Source organism: Acyrthosiphon pisum, chromosome A1 (genome assembly GCF_005508785.2).
Source record: "Acyrthosiphon pisum isolate AL4f chromosome A1, pea_aphid_22Mar2018_4r6ur, whole genome shotgun sequence".
In the NCBI taxonomy this organism is placed as follows: Eukaryota; Metazoa; Arthropoda; class Insecta; order Hemiptera; family Aphididae; genus Acyrthosiphon; species Acyrthosiphon pisum.
In genome coordinates this window covers 111,785,943-111,799,533 of record NC_042494.1, presented here as the reverse complement: position 1 = coordinate 111,799,533, position 13,591 = coordinate 111,785,943, and the positions used below count along the sequence as shown (strand labels likewise).

At 29.4% G+C, this 13,591-nt stretch overlaps 1 protein-coding gene across 1 annotated transcript in view; it reads right to left on the bottom strand.

Annotated features, from left to right (window-relative positions):
* Positions 1-13,591, bottom strand: part of LOC100167745 — a 73,503-nt gene that overhangs the window by 36,990 nt on the left and 22,922 nt on the right. The gene's annotated exons all lie outside the window — the stretch shown is intronic.

The following is a 13,591-nucleotide window of genomic DNA, read 5'->3' as shown; positions in this document are numbered from 1 at the left end:
TGTGATTAATTGTGTGTAAGATATTATATGTTTATGTATATACATGTGAATATGTGATAGGCACCTTATTCGCAGTTATTCCTAATTGATATACGATTGTATCTTATTAAGTCCCTACCTATACAACAGTTATTTGACAATTCAATATTCATTATTTATGCCCTTGTGTCAAGTAAATCATATATTGTAAATTCATAGACATTTAAGTCTTATAATCAACGAATTCAAAATTATTAAGGCCTTGAAAAATTAAGCTGTTGAATAAATGCAACGAGTTAATAAATATTAATTTGTAAGTAGCTCGATTTTAAACGAATACGGATTTTACGAATTTTAATGCATGGAAATTTAAAAAAAAATATTTTTTTTTTATACAGCTGTATAGGTATTATTATGTAGGTTCCTACTATAGTACATAAACTTCCCATCGGTTATACAATACGATAAATAATCCCAACGCTCACTAAGGTCATATACGAAATATTTTGCTCTTTGTTATGTTAACATATGATTTCAAAAGACCGATTGACAGTCGACGATAAAGGAACTGTTTGTCGATATTATGATCTTACTTTACGATGGCGCAAGCATCGAATTAAGGCCAAAATTACTAAAAAAGTAAAAACTGAAAACTATTTTGTCATGTCTCATGTGTATAGAAAGAAAACACAGTATAACATATATACCTCCTAATATCTTTCTATTTATCATTCGTGCACGTCAAATAAACTCAGCGTACACACACTCTCGTACACACTCACACACATACTACGCCAACACACGTGGCGAGATGTAAGGTTATTCTTCGGGTCATCTCATCTAGTCATAGTAGTTCATGTATATGATATTTTTTCGCTTCGTGTCCATATTAAATATACTGCAACAGTATAATAGCAGCAGTATACCTACTATTTGATAAGAAATGCGTGGCTTTTCCTTTTGTCGTTCGAAAACCCATATACAGAAACGTTTTGTCAAAAATTACATAAGAAAAAAGAAGCCTACGTGCTAACACTGCACTCAGTATATGTATATACTATGTAGGTACACGTGTACAATAATTCGTTGGTCTATCCATCAGCAGCGTGCGTTAAGCTTCCTAGAAACACGAATGATTTATGCAAGAACGTCTGTCAATATAAAGACAGTGGTTTTCGGTCACTATATAGCGATTTGTTGATTGACTACATGCGTGTTTTATTTTTATTCTATAAAATCCGAGTAGGTTCCAAATACGAACTCTATATACCTATATAATATTATAGTCTTTGCAGGTTGACAAACGCTATAATATTATGTATTACAACGTTTATTATTTTTCATTTGAACGCACCACGCACGCCAATAACGATGACAAGTCGACATTGGCTAACGATCGAGACGTTTTTATGATGCAGCCCAAAATACTACTTTCCGGTATCTAAACGCGTTTAAATTATCAGGTCTGAACACGAATATAGAGGCGTATATATTTAAATAATCTAAGTCTTATTACATTTTTTTGGGATTAAGTTTCAATAATATGAAACGATGTAGATCTGAGGGGTTTTTATGATGGCGTATCACAGCTGGTCACCAACCAGTCGATCGCAATCAACAGGTCCATCTTTAGAGCAATATTGGTTGACAAATGGTTATTAAATATGAATTATACCGATATCTGTTGATCACGTACGTAATCTTAAAGAGTACACACTTTTACGCTTTATATACAAGGTAAAGTATTTATTAACTAAGAAAAACATACAATTTTCCGAGTTCCGATTGAGATATAATGAAAGAAGAACAGGCGTGAATCTATAAATGAAAAAAGGGAGGGACTAAGCGAAAATAATTACATAAAATACATAAAGGCATAGGCCATAGGCATTAAGTTTAAGTTTTTATATTGAATGAAATATTCATCATACATGATGCTTATTAAAAAATAATAATAATAACAAACTTATTACTACTGGTTTGAATTGAAAAACTATTTTTGTGTTAGTTAGTCCATTTATCGAGGAAATAAAGGTAGATTAATTTTGATTTTAATATAGAATAAAATATCAATTGATACATTTTTTCCTTCATACCTAATATTTCAGATTTCTTCATGATCCTCTACTCCTATATAACTTTCGAGCAGTGTATGTTATTACTATATGAACATAAAACACATTATATATTCATATATCATAATAATAATATTAATATGATTAAAATATGTGTTCTCGTAATGTTTTAAACTACGGAACATAATATATAGGTATCTCTGTAATAGTTTTTAACTAAAAGCTATTAAAAATATATATATATATAAATATACACCTACACCGCACATTTTTGTTTATTATTTGCGTCTTAACTTGGATGGGTGTGTGTGTGTGTGTGTGTGTGTGTGTGTGTGTGTGTGTGTGTTTAATATAATATAAATTTATTTTTGACCCGTGAAATAATTGATGTTACATAATTAGATACACGTACGATGAAAACACCAGTAGTAACTACATAGTAATAATACGCGTTACTTCTCACGATTAAACGGAAATACATTTTACGGATCATTATTATTATTAAATGTACTTGAAAGACAACATATTAATGTGAGCGTATAGTATATATTAATATATATCCAGCAATTCCAGCCACGGATACCGCCTTCATTGTAATTTATAAACCAAGTTGATAATAGAAAAAAAACAATTATTTCATAACATGAACCGAAACCACAAATCAAATTTAATAAAACAATAATTACATATCTTTAGAGAATTTGTCCAAAAAAATGAAATAGACTGATTTTAAACCATATGTATACGGCACAACGTAGACGTTTATATACGCCGCAGGCTACCTACCTATACGAGCAGCTAATTACCTATCACTTATTCAACGTCAAGTGACCGTTTCAAAAATAATACATCACAACATGTCCACCGTTCGAAAAAACAACTAAGCGAGAATACATAATTGTATTACGTAATAGGTACATATAAACGAAAGCATTTCATCGTATGTTCGTTTATATTACATTATATTATTATTTAAATGTAAAATTACATTTTATTTTGGTTTGCGTAAAAATATAAATAAAAACCAAAAAATAATTTGCGATATGATGGTATACACAGTGTTATGCGGTTTATAAAGAAATGGAAAAAAACGTTATTATTTTGTAATACCGGTGTATTCTTCGCGAAATGTGAAAGTTATTGTGAACAGAAAATCGCCAAGTAAAAATCTAAAAACTTTCAGAGACCACTGCGAAAAGTATCGTGTCTCATAATATTCTAATTCTGTTAAGCGAACACGCGAATCGCCTGTGGGAACCCGCCGCCCGATGCATGTGTACGGGACGCGTCTAATTTTCTCTCAATTAGCGCAGAATAACATAATAGAATAACATGGAACACACATATTTGGCATAACGTTTTCGTATATAATAATACATAATACAATACACAGTATTATCGTATTGTTGGCAAAATAATAATATTATATGTGTTCACTTTCACAGGTCTTCACTCTTCTACTGTGTACATAATAATATAATATTTCATTACACTGTATCTTATTAGTAGGTACCTCCGATTTTCTCGTCGGTGGCTATACCTTTTCGCCGGGGTGTGGACAGAAAAGTCCTTGACTGTTTTATATACATTTGAACGTGTGCTAGCTCCACGCGGAAGAGACGACCGATAAAACACTAACAAAATTATATCGTGAACTGTCGAATAATACGTACCTAGTAGTAGTAATAATAGTATTATGGTGTCTATATAACATACTATTATGACACCGTATATGCCATATTATAAACTATAGACGTATTATAGATATGGTACCTATATTATTATGAAATTCGCGACGTGTTTTGTGCAGTGAAAACTACGCTGCGTATCCTTGATGCGAGCAAGAGTGCCCTTGTCGGGTGCTGCGCGTACAACAGCGCGTCATGACGGGGTTCTGTTGTTATTATCGTCGTGATTATTATTATTATTGTTATTATTGTTATGAACGAACGCGTGTCAATATGATATTTTGTGGACAGCTGTAGTGCCGATAATAATGATAATATGTATTATGAATTGAGCGTCTGCGGACACGCGAACGTCAACGACACGCGGAAACCAGGTGCCATTATATATTATTATAAAATATATCATGCGCGTGTATACGTACGTATGTACGTATGTATGTATAATGCAATGGAAAACGATCAGTTTTAATTTCCACGTTTTTCATTTCTATATAGGTAACAATATTGTACTTGTAGTAAACAACATTATACCTATATATACAACAATATCTACCTACATTATATGTATTGTATTTTACCTACTTTAGAAAAACCGGACTGCGGAAGGAAGTCACAGCGAAAAGTAAGTATTTTTCCACGTGGCTATAATATATATATATATTTTTATGCAATTTAATATTATTGTAACTCGTAAACGTAGATACTATACACATAATATCAAATAGATATACGCGTATATTGATGTAATGTACAATTATAATATAATATGAAACAAACATGCAAGACGTTATGTGAACAATCCTTGATTTTTTATATGTAAATCGTTATAATATATTATGTTGACGAATTTGTATTTGTAAGCTGCCACAATTGTGTCAGAAATATATTACGACGACTATATGACGACTATTATAACAATATAAATATTATGAATTACAATATTATACTGATTACAATTTTCACCAAATTATAAAGAACTAAATGTCGAAATAATAGTATATTCGATGGCGAGCGATTTATTATATATATTATATTATTAACAATTGGTCATTATTGTTATTATTTTTTTTTAAAACGAATGAAGTGTAAATGTGGAATATAGTATAATAACTGTGCAAATTGTCTTTCATGACTGCAAAACGTGACAAAAAGTGAAATAGCCGAACATTTTGTAATACAATTTTCGTACACGTGCGATTAAACGTAGCATTAATATCGTTTTTCTTTCATTTAGACACATTCTAAATCAATAGAACGACAGTGCCTACACTTATACAATACAACAATAAACAACAAAATATACGGTATTATATGAAAAATTAAGTATATTTATAATTTTTTTTTAATCAAAAATTAAAAGTACATTTGAACATATTATTACCTTCTGATACAAATATAAAATTAAAAATCAAACTGTCGATAAAAAGATAGTACAATCTCGTCAAAAGAATTAATATGAAACTGAATACAAATATATACACAATAAATTATCAATGGACAAAATAAATTTTCTCATATTGTCGATACAGGAAAATTAAAAATGTGGTTATTTTATCACGGGATTAAATGTATGTAATTTTATAAATATTATATTTTTCTATAAAAATATTTTTGGCCAACCGTCTTCGTGACAATAATGCAACTGCTAAAATAGTACAAGCCTGTAATCCAATTTTTTTCCTATTATAGGCCCTTTTATGAAATTTATTTTAATGTGAATTTTACGTAAACGATATATACTATATAGGTACTCCCAAGTCGGCTCGATTTCGTCACAACTAAAAATGCGTTTAACTGAAGATGGACGTATTCTATTTTATATATCAAAAATAATATTGAATATCGCTAGAGTAGTCTGTAACCACAGGTAATATCAGAGATTGTCTGACTGGTATATTACGGTATAAATTGAGTTATAATTTGTGTGAGCAGTGACAGTACAAATAAGTAGGTAGGTATATATATAATATATATAGGATATAGGTGGTATAATATGTAGAAAGCAATTTCTAAGAAGTTTCTCAAAAATGAAAATCGTTTAAACCAATGCACTTCATAATATATAAAATGGGTTTATAACGGGCTGTTTGCACCATAAAATAGTCCATTAACTTGACATAAAACAAACATATACATATGGATGTACATAATAATAAGTTTATTAATAACCAACCGTGATCTTCAATTTGAAACGTATGTGCAACTTTTTTATTGTTAAATTATATTTACATAATCGATTATTCGCACATGAAATCGTTCTTGAAATATTATACTTAAACCATTCATATTCAGTATTGGTATAAAAATATTGGTTTTACGATAATGGATCGTCCATGGATGGTCTCATATGAATTAAAAAGATTTTACTATGCGGATCATATTATAAGTACGGAATACGACGAAATAATTTTTATTTTATGGTTTTACACTATTGTTACTAGGTCTAACTTTATTTATTTAAGAATAATAATTTGTTTACTTACACAAACGTATATAATGTATATTATAACATATGATGTGTTACCTAACACGTTCCAGTTTAAAGGATAAATTCGAATCCTACTTGTACAGTATGCACGCTATTATAATAATATAGTAATTATCTCATTCAACCAATTAAATTATAAAAAGTTTATGTTAAAAGAGACCTCGGAAAATATATAATTGGCAAGTACCAATTAAAACCTGAACGCGGTAATTATCGCAAATGGTCAATATTTTGTTAAAAACGGCTAAATCACAGTTTTTTAAAAAATATAACTGAGAAATTATAAATATTTCATAATATATACTTACCAACATAATATAATAAAAAAACAACATTCTATGTTCTACAAAATGTGTTTAGCGGAGTAAAAAAACTACACACATGGTTATGAATGATAATATATTATAATCCTATAAAATCAAAAATGTATTACTACGTTTTACATTTTAATAACCAGTGAACGAAACGCAATGTCTGCGGATGTATTCACGATCAGAGACTAGTTGTGGACTTAAATAAGAAATTCCCGTACGTCTAATAAAATGTTTAAATATTTTCACAATTGAGGCAATCGGAAGACTAAAAAGGTTCAATCGAATACAATATTTGGAGGTCGTTATAAAAAATAATATTCCAAATCGTCGGTGTATCAATTGTTATGAAACGAATAATAGTCGACTCGTTCTGCAAATATTATAATGATCCGTTACAATAATGGACACTGAAATTGTACCTCGTTGGAATGGGTGCGGGTACTCAATACTCGCATTATAGGTATGATATTACACCGCAAGAAAACTGCAAAAGTTACTACTATAAAGACGCTTTTGCAAGTTCTTCTTCCCGATGCGTAAATAATATTATAAACTGGTCGATATAACAATAATATTATTGTGTACACAATACACACTGCACCGTAACTCAGGTTCAAACCTTGAAGCGTATAATAATTTATCAAACTAATTTAAGTACATTATATAATTAATATCAAAAATTTTACTTGAGTTTTGTTGTAAATAATAACATACTATTGTATATTAAATTTAACTATGCATTCAATTTTTAAGTTAATATAAAAAAATGTAAATTATTTATATTTTATATGATACAATATTTGTACTAAATGTATGATGATTTTTTATATCATAAATACGAATTATGTATGCCATGCATCAGAGGTAACAAATGTACAACTACAGAAAAAAACAACGATTTTTACTAAAATGTATAAAATATTTTTTATACCAGCGTACCTTACACCAGCTATTAGTGTACATTACGCGACTAGAGCGATTTTTTAAAAACGTTGTTAAACATCGAAAAAACGCCTAAAAAAACCCTTAAACAAATCCCAGTTGCGCCACTGCAATACGTTATATATATATATGTAATGTGTATATGGTGGATACATATAATAATATTATGTACCTAGGTATAGGTACTGCAGTGTATAGTACACGAGCTCCGCGCGTCTTACGTAAAAACCGTGCGCCGGCAATGACGATGTGCTTATTCGGATGATCGCGAGAACACGGGAAATGACACGATCATTTATTATCCCGACAAGACGTTTAGACGACATGCAATTATTGCTATCGCTCACTCGAATAGTATGTAATAGCGGTTTTTTTTTTTTTAATTCACGCATTATATGTAATACAGGTAGCTGTACAATGTACATAGGTACACCTCCATTCAGCACGCCACCGCTTTTGGCGTTTCCGTCGTGTCGCGATTACGATCTATTATTGAACCCTTCGTTTTGAACATATAGACGCATCATACCTGACTTTTAATATATTTACATTTTTACCTACGTCATAATATTTTAGCGACTTTATATAATGATATATTATAAGATTGAGATATGACTTAATTGGTGAGTGTACCTATAGATCGATTAGAGTTCGGTTAGGACGTTAGGTGTTCGATAATCGTATAATATTCTTGTCCATGGCGCTACCTGGACAGAGATCTTAACTATAAAACCTTCTCCTTAAAGACGTAAAATACTTCATGGCTGATAAATGGTTGTAAAATTTCTATTTTTCAAGAATTCAAGTACAGAACCGATGACAGTAATAAAATGAACAAAATGTCAACGATTTACATTACTCAATTATTGTAATAATGTTAACCGCAAGAATTTTTTTAGTCTTGAAAATTATGTCATTAAAAAAAAAATTAATACACCAAAGAGAATTTGAAACGTTTTCAGTTTTTTTCCCGTCAGTCAAATTTTTAAAAGTGCAGTGGTATTTCGATTGTATTAAATTTCTCTTCAAACAGTAAACAATCGTATAGGTATACCTACATCATGGGTTTATAAATTATATTCTCATCCTTGTTAAAATGTATTGCTTGTGTGGGAACCGTTTTCCTTTCAACATTTCGATTATATAAGTACCTATGTGTGAGAATAGAAAAAAAGAAAATGTTTTGTAAATATTTCCCAAATTAGGTGAAAAATATTCTACTCTCACTCTTTCTCTGCGCGTGCTAATTAGATGATGTGTGATTTAAACATAATTAGGTACTGTTTTCAGCCCAGGTGCGTAATATATTACATTTTGCATAATCTAGAAGTTATCTAAGGTCATAAACTCATAAGATATGTAAGGAACTTTTCAACTTTTATGATAATACAATTATTAATTTATTAAAATTATTACCTAATAAATAAAATTAATACCAATAGGTATTTCATATTTTGTTCCTTTCGTAATTAATTTTTTTACTGTTGTTTTAATTAAAATTAACAATATTGAAAAAAACAATGTATAGATCATGGATGAGATTTACACTTATCATTAAAAAAAAATCTGCATTGTTTTATGAAGATGTAGATTTTAGAATAATTTTAATGTATATACATAAAGCATCATTTAGAATACAGTTATATTCTTATTCAATTGTTATGAATTAAAATTAATCAAATTTAAATATTTTATCATACAGTTACTCGATTCACGGTTATAATTTTTAAGAGTAATAATTTAGAATAATTGTGCTTATATATAACAATATTGTACCTATGCACTATAATTATTAATCACATTAACAACTATGTATGAGAAAATACAATATGTATACGCACAGAGTAAATGACATGACGTGTAAAATTTATATTTCATATTTTGAATCAAAATCAAAACTGTTTAAGATTTAGAATAATATTCTATATACTTAGAAAATATAATTATTAATTACCGAACATTATTACAATTATTTAATCATTTCATCAATTTTCTAACTTGGCAAATATTGTTATTAAATCTCCTCAGTTGGATTTTTGTTCATAATTATTAATTTAACTGTATAGATATGATTTTAGTAAGATGATATTGTCTAGCCATCAGTATCGATGTTATGGAGATAAAAAAAAAACATTTATATGATTATAATAATTTATGACCTCAAATTGAATGTATCAGATAAACATATATTTGCGAGAAAAAAATAATGCAAATAATACAAATATACGAAAAATAATTTATATTAGATACGGTCTGAATGATATTTTTATAAAAAACTGCACAATATAATATTAGGCAGCATGCGAGCATAAACCTACGCTGTTCACGTGTTGCACTATCGTATTCAATCTGGAAAATCTGTTAGAAAAGTGAGGCCTCTCTGCGATGACCTCGTATTTGACACCATTAGGTATAGGAAAATACAAAACTCTTCGTTTCCGGTTGTATTATTAAACGTCAACGGAAATGGTTATGCCGAATGATTAAAAAAATTATATTAATATAATACGAAACTGCGTTTCAACAAATATAGGTAGATATTTTATTGTAGGTATATTTGTATGTAATGATTGTAGTGTTATTGTTAGATTGAATATAACATATTCAATGAAGGTATACATAAATAAAAATGGTTATAACATTTAAGGCCGATAATAATCAAATGAACTTGCAGTTCAGATCGTAAATCGTATTCACGATTATTGTATTGATAAATCGTTTCAACGGTGGTTTAAAATAATATATTCCGTTACAATTTTATTTTTGTTATTATAATAATATATTTATTTATATATTTCAATAATCTGTATCAAGAACGAGTAAAACGCATAACAGCCGCGGCCGAATTACGTTATACTTACCTATACTAAACTGTTATCATACACACGACGTGGTACGGGGACACGGGGCATTATAACTTACTGTTGTATATCATATTATTAATTAATCGTGTGTTGAAAAATGAAATTGTTATAAGAATAAAAAGCAGGCGTAAAAATATGAAAATGGTGCACATGGTAACGCGTACATACAAATTGTATATTATATACATATATATATATATGCTATACTACAAGCTATATTATACTAGGTATATAATATACGTAGGACATAGGTACCTATCTAATATCTATATACGTATACACATCAATTGGTCGCGCTATTGGTTACATGCGTGTTACAGCTCGTTATCGATTTGTTTCAAGACTTTCAAGATCATTATTTCCTTGTTGGTATAGGTATATAGAACACACTGACAATATCATAAAATCATAACATATCACATAAAAATGGTTTTAGTGTTTTTTTTATTTTCTTTTGTGTAATTTTCCCTCTCGTATTTTTCATATGTAAAACCGAAAATCTTGTACACATATTATAAGGTATACATCAAAACTCTATGATGGCCGTACGTATCGCGTCCTTTTTAGGCTATAGCTATACATACATCCTAATTTATCAGACTATAACCTGAAACGACTTGCTATAACGGAACTGTGCAATTGATTTTTTTCTCGATTAAAATTTTAGCGAAAATTATACTTGTCAAAATGTGACGCTTTTATTTTGGTAAGTTCTATCATCTTCGTGCAAACCCGAATATACGAATGTTAATATTGTTATCATCGACATCGTCAGTACATAACGTCCAAATCAAAACAAACCAACACCGTGGTGATTTTAAATTATACATTTTATTCTTTACGTTGCCGTTATATATAACTTCTGAATCAATAACCTCATGAGCTATAAAATAAAATGTAATGTAACGCACAGGAATACGGCAGGATATAGAAGACCTCAGCGCACAATAGTATAGTAATTGTTATACTAAATATATTGTTATAATCATTATTAACATTTATAGGTTGTTCCTTGGGGTTAGTAAAAATATTGGGAAAATCAAAAAAATATTTTTCAATAACTTCCGGCACCCATATAGAAATAATGTGTTTAAACTGTTAGGATCTATTTTACTAATATAGTACTTGGCCATAGAGCGACCATTTTAAAAACAATAATTCGTAGAGTGGTAAATTTAACGTATTATTCGAATGCCATTGTGAGTTCTTACGTTAAATCGATCAACCCTTATAACTTTGCTAGCTCAGTAGCTTCTCACGGGGAATCTAAATACAAAACATACATTGTATAATTACATAAACCAAACTCGTGTGGCTAATTAAGCTTTTTTAATTATTATTTAGTTTCGCTTAGATTTAATATTTATATCAAATATATAAAGCCGCGTCAACCGTTGCGCCACTGCACAGCAACCCGACTGTGTAATACGATATAGTTAGTTCCATCAATAACAAACTCGTGTTTATAACGATATAATAATAATTATATTTAAAAAATAATAATAATAATAATAACACTTGAGACGCCGTTTTTACACTATTGTTATTTTATAATAACAATCGGTTGTTATATACACATTGGTACCTATATAGCGTATACATATAAACTACATTATAGTAATAATAACAATAATAATAAATAGAACGGCGCGCGTTGGACGTGATGTCATTATGATCTGCGTGAGGACCATTACCTCACCGCGCTGAGGCCAGCCGGACAATCACGGACCTTACGCCACACGCACGATTGGCACGGAAACGGTCAGTGTTGTTAACCACAGACTGAAAAAAATCATATTTTCATCTATCCATATAGCATTTGACTAAACGATATAGATTACTATAGCTATCCAAATAATAGTCATTGTAGCCGATGTTTATTAAGAACAATAAAAAAATAAAAAAATATCGCCTATCCACTAGGTAATCAATGTATGTATCAATGGTTAGTGTAGTTACCACCATCGTTGTGACTTCTACATGTTAAAAAAAGATAAGGAACTTTCAACTTTAAGTTTAACTTAAATTTGTCTACATTAACTTAACTTGAATCGTTTTAAAAAAATAACAGTTAAATTGCCCAGCCTTGCTATTTACAGTAATATCGAGGTGACTTATTTCCGCGGCTGTGTGTACTTGATCGCGCGTATCGATCATCAAACCGAATTATAATTATACCCATAACTATCCGTCTAATAAAATTATAACTATGAGAGGGGGGACGCATAATAATTAATGTTTCTCTCCTCTGACACGAGCCACTACTAAATTGTTCTATCCGACCGATAAACCTAATTGGTTTGGTCGTGAACGACGGTGAATGGTATAGGTATTCCACAAGTAGTTACATGTATAAAAGTATAGAGTAGTAGTAGTAGCAATAGGAGTAATACTGCACTACAGTACCTACCTAGTGTAGGTACCTATAAGTAGTAGCGTCAAACCAAACATGTAATCCAAATTACCTTCGTCTCAACTCTGTTCGTATTATTATGTTTCGAATTATACTGTTGTACACCTACATAATATATACATATTAGTAATACAAAACAGTCACGATGGCTGATAAAAATTACGTTTAGAGATTACCTCTAAGGCGTTATATAAAGCAAATAATACTATACATTATTATGTAGGTACCTAATACCTGTACTATGTATTATAATATAATTTCAACTCAAAATTGTCGTTACCTTTACAAAATGTAATACAGACGAACGAATAATAATGATTATACCTTATAATGGGTTTTTTTTTTTTTTTTTAAATATTCAAATACACGTGGAACATTTGCTATCTAGATTATAAAATATTTTACTTACAGGTATCATATAGCTATAAATTATAATAGGCATAATACTACAACACTATAATATAGTGATCGTTTTTGTTATCCGATTATTGAGCAGTTAAATTATTGCATATGTAATATTTTATACATTCTATGTTAATACATTATATGTTATAGAAATCGATTTGAAATAATCAAAATTTACAATATTACAACATATGGATAATAATAAAAAAATATAATGTAAAATAGTATACTTACATAATAGACAATAATAATAGTAGGTATAACAGTATAATATAAGTGTATAACAGTCTATAATAAATTGTGAGCGAATGTGTCAGACTTTTAATTAGGTGTGCATATATTATTTAAATCGCATCACTTTCTATAGATAATATATTATATTATTAATGCATATATTTAACAATAGGTACAAACCGCGGCAAT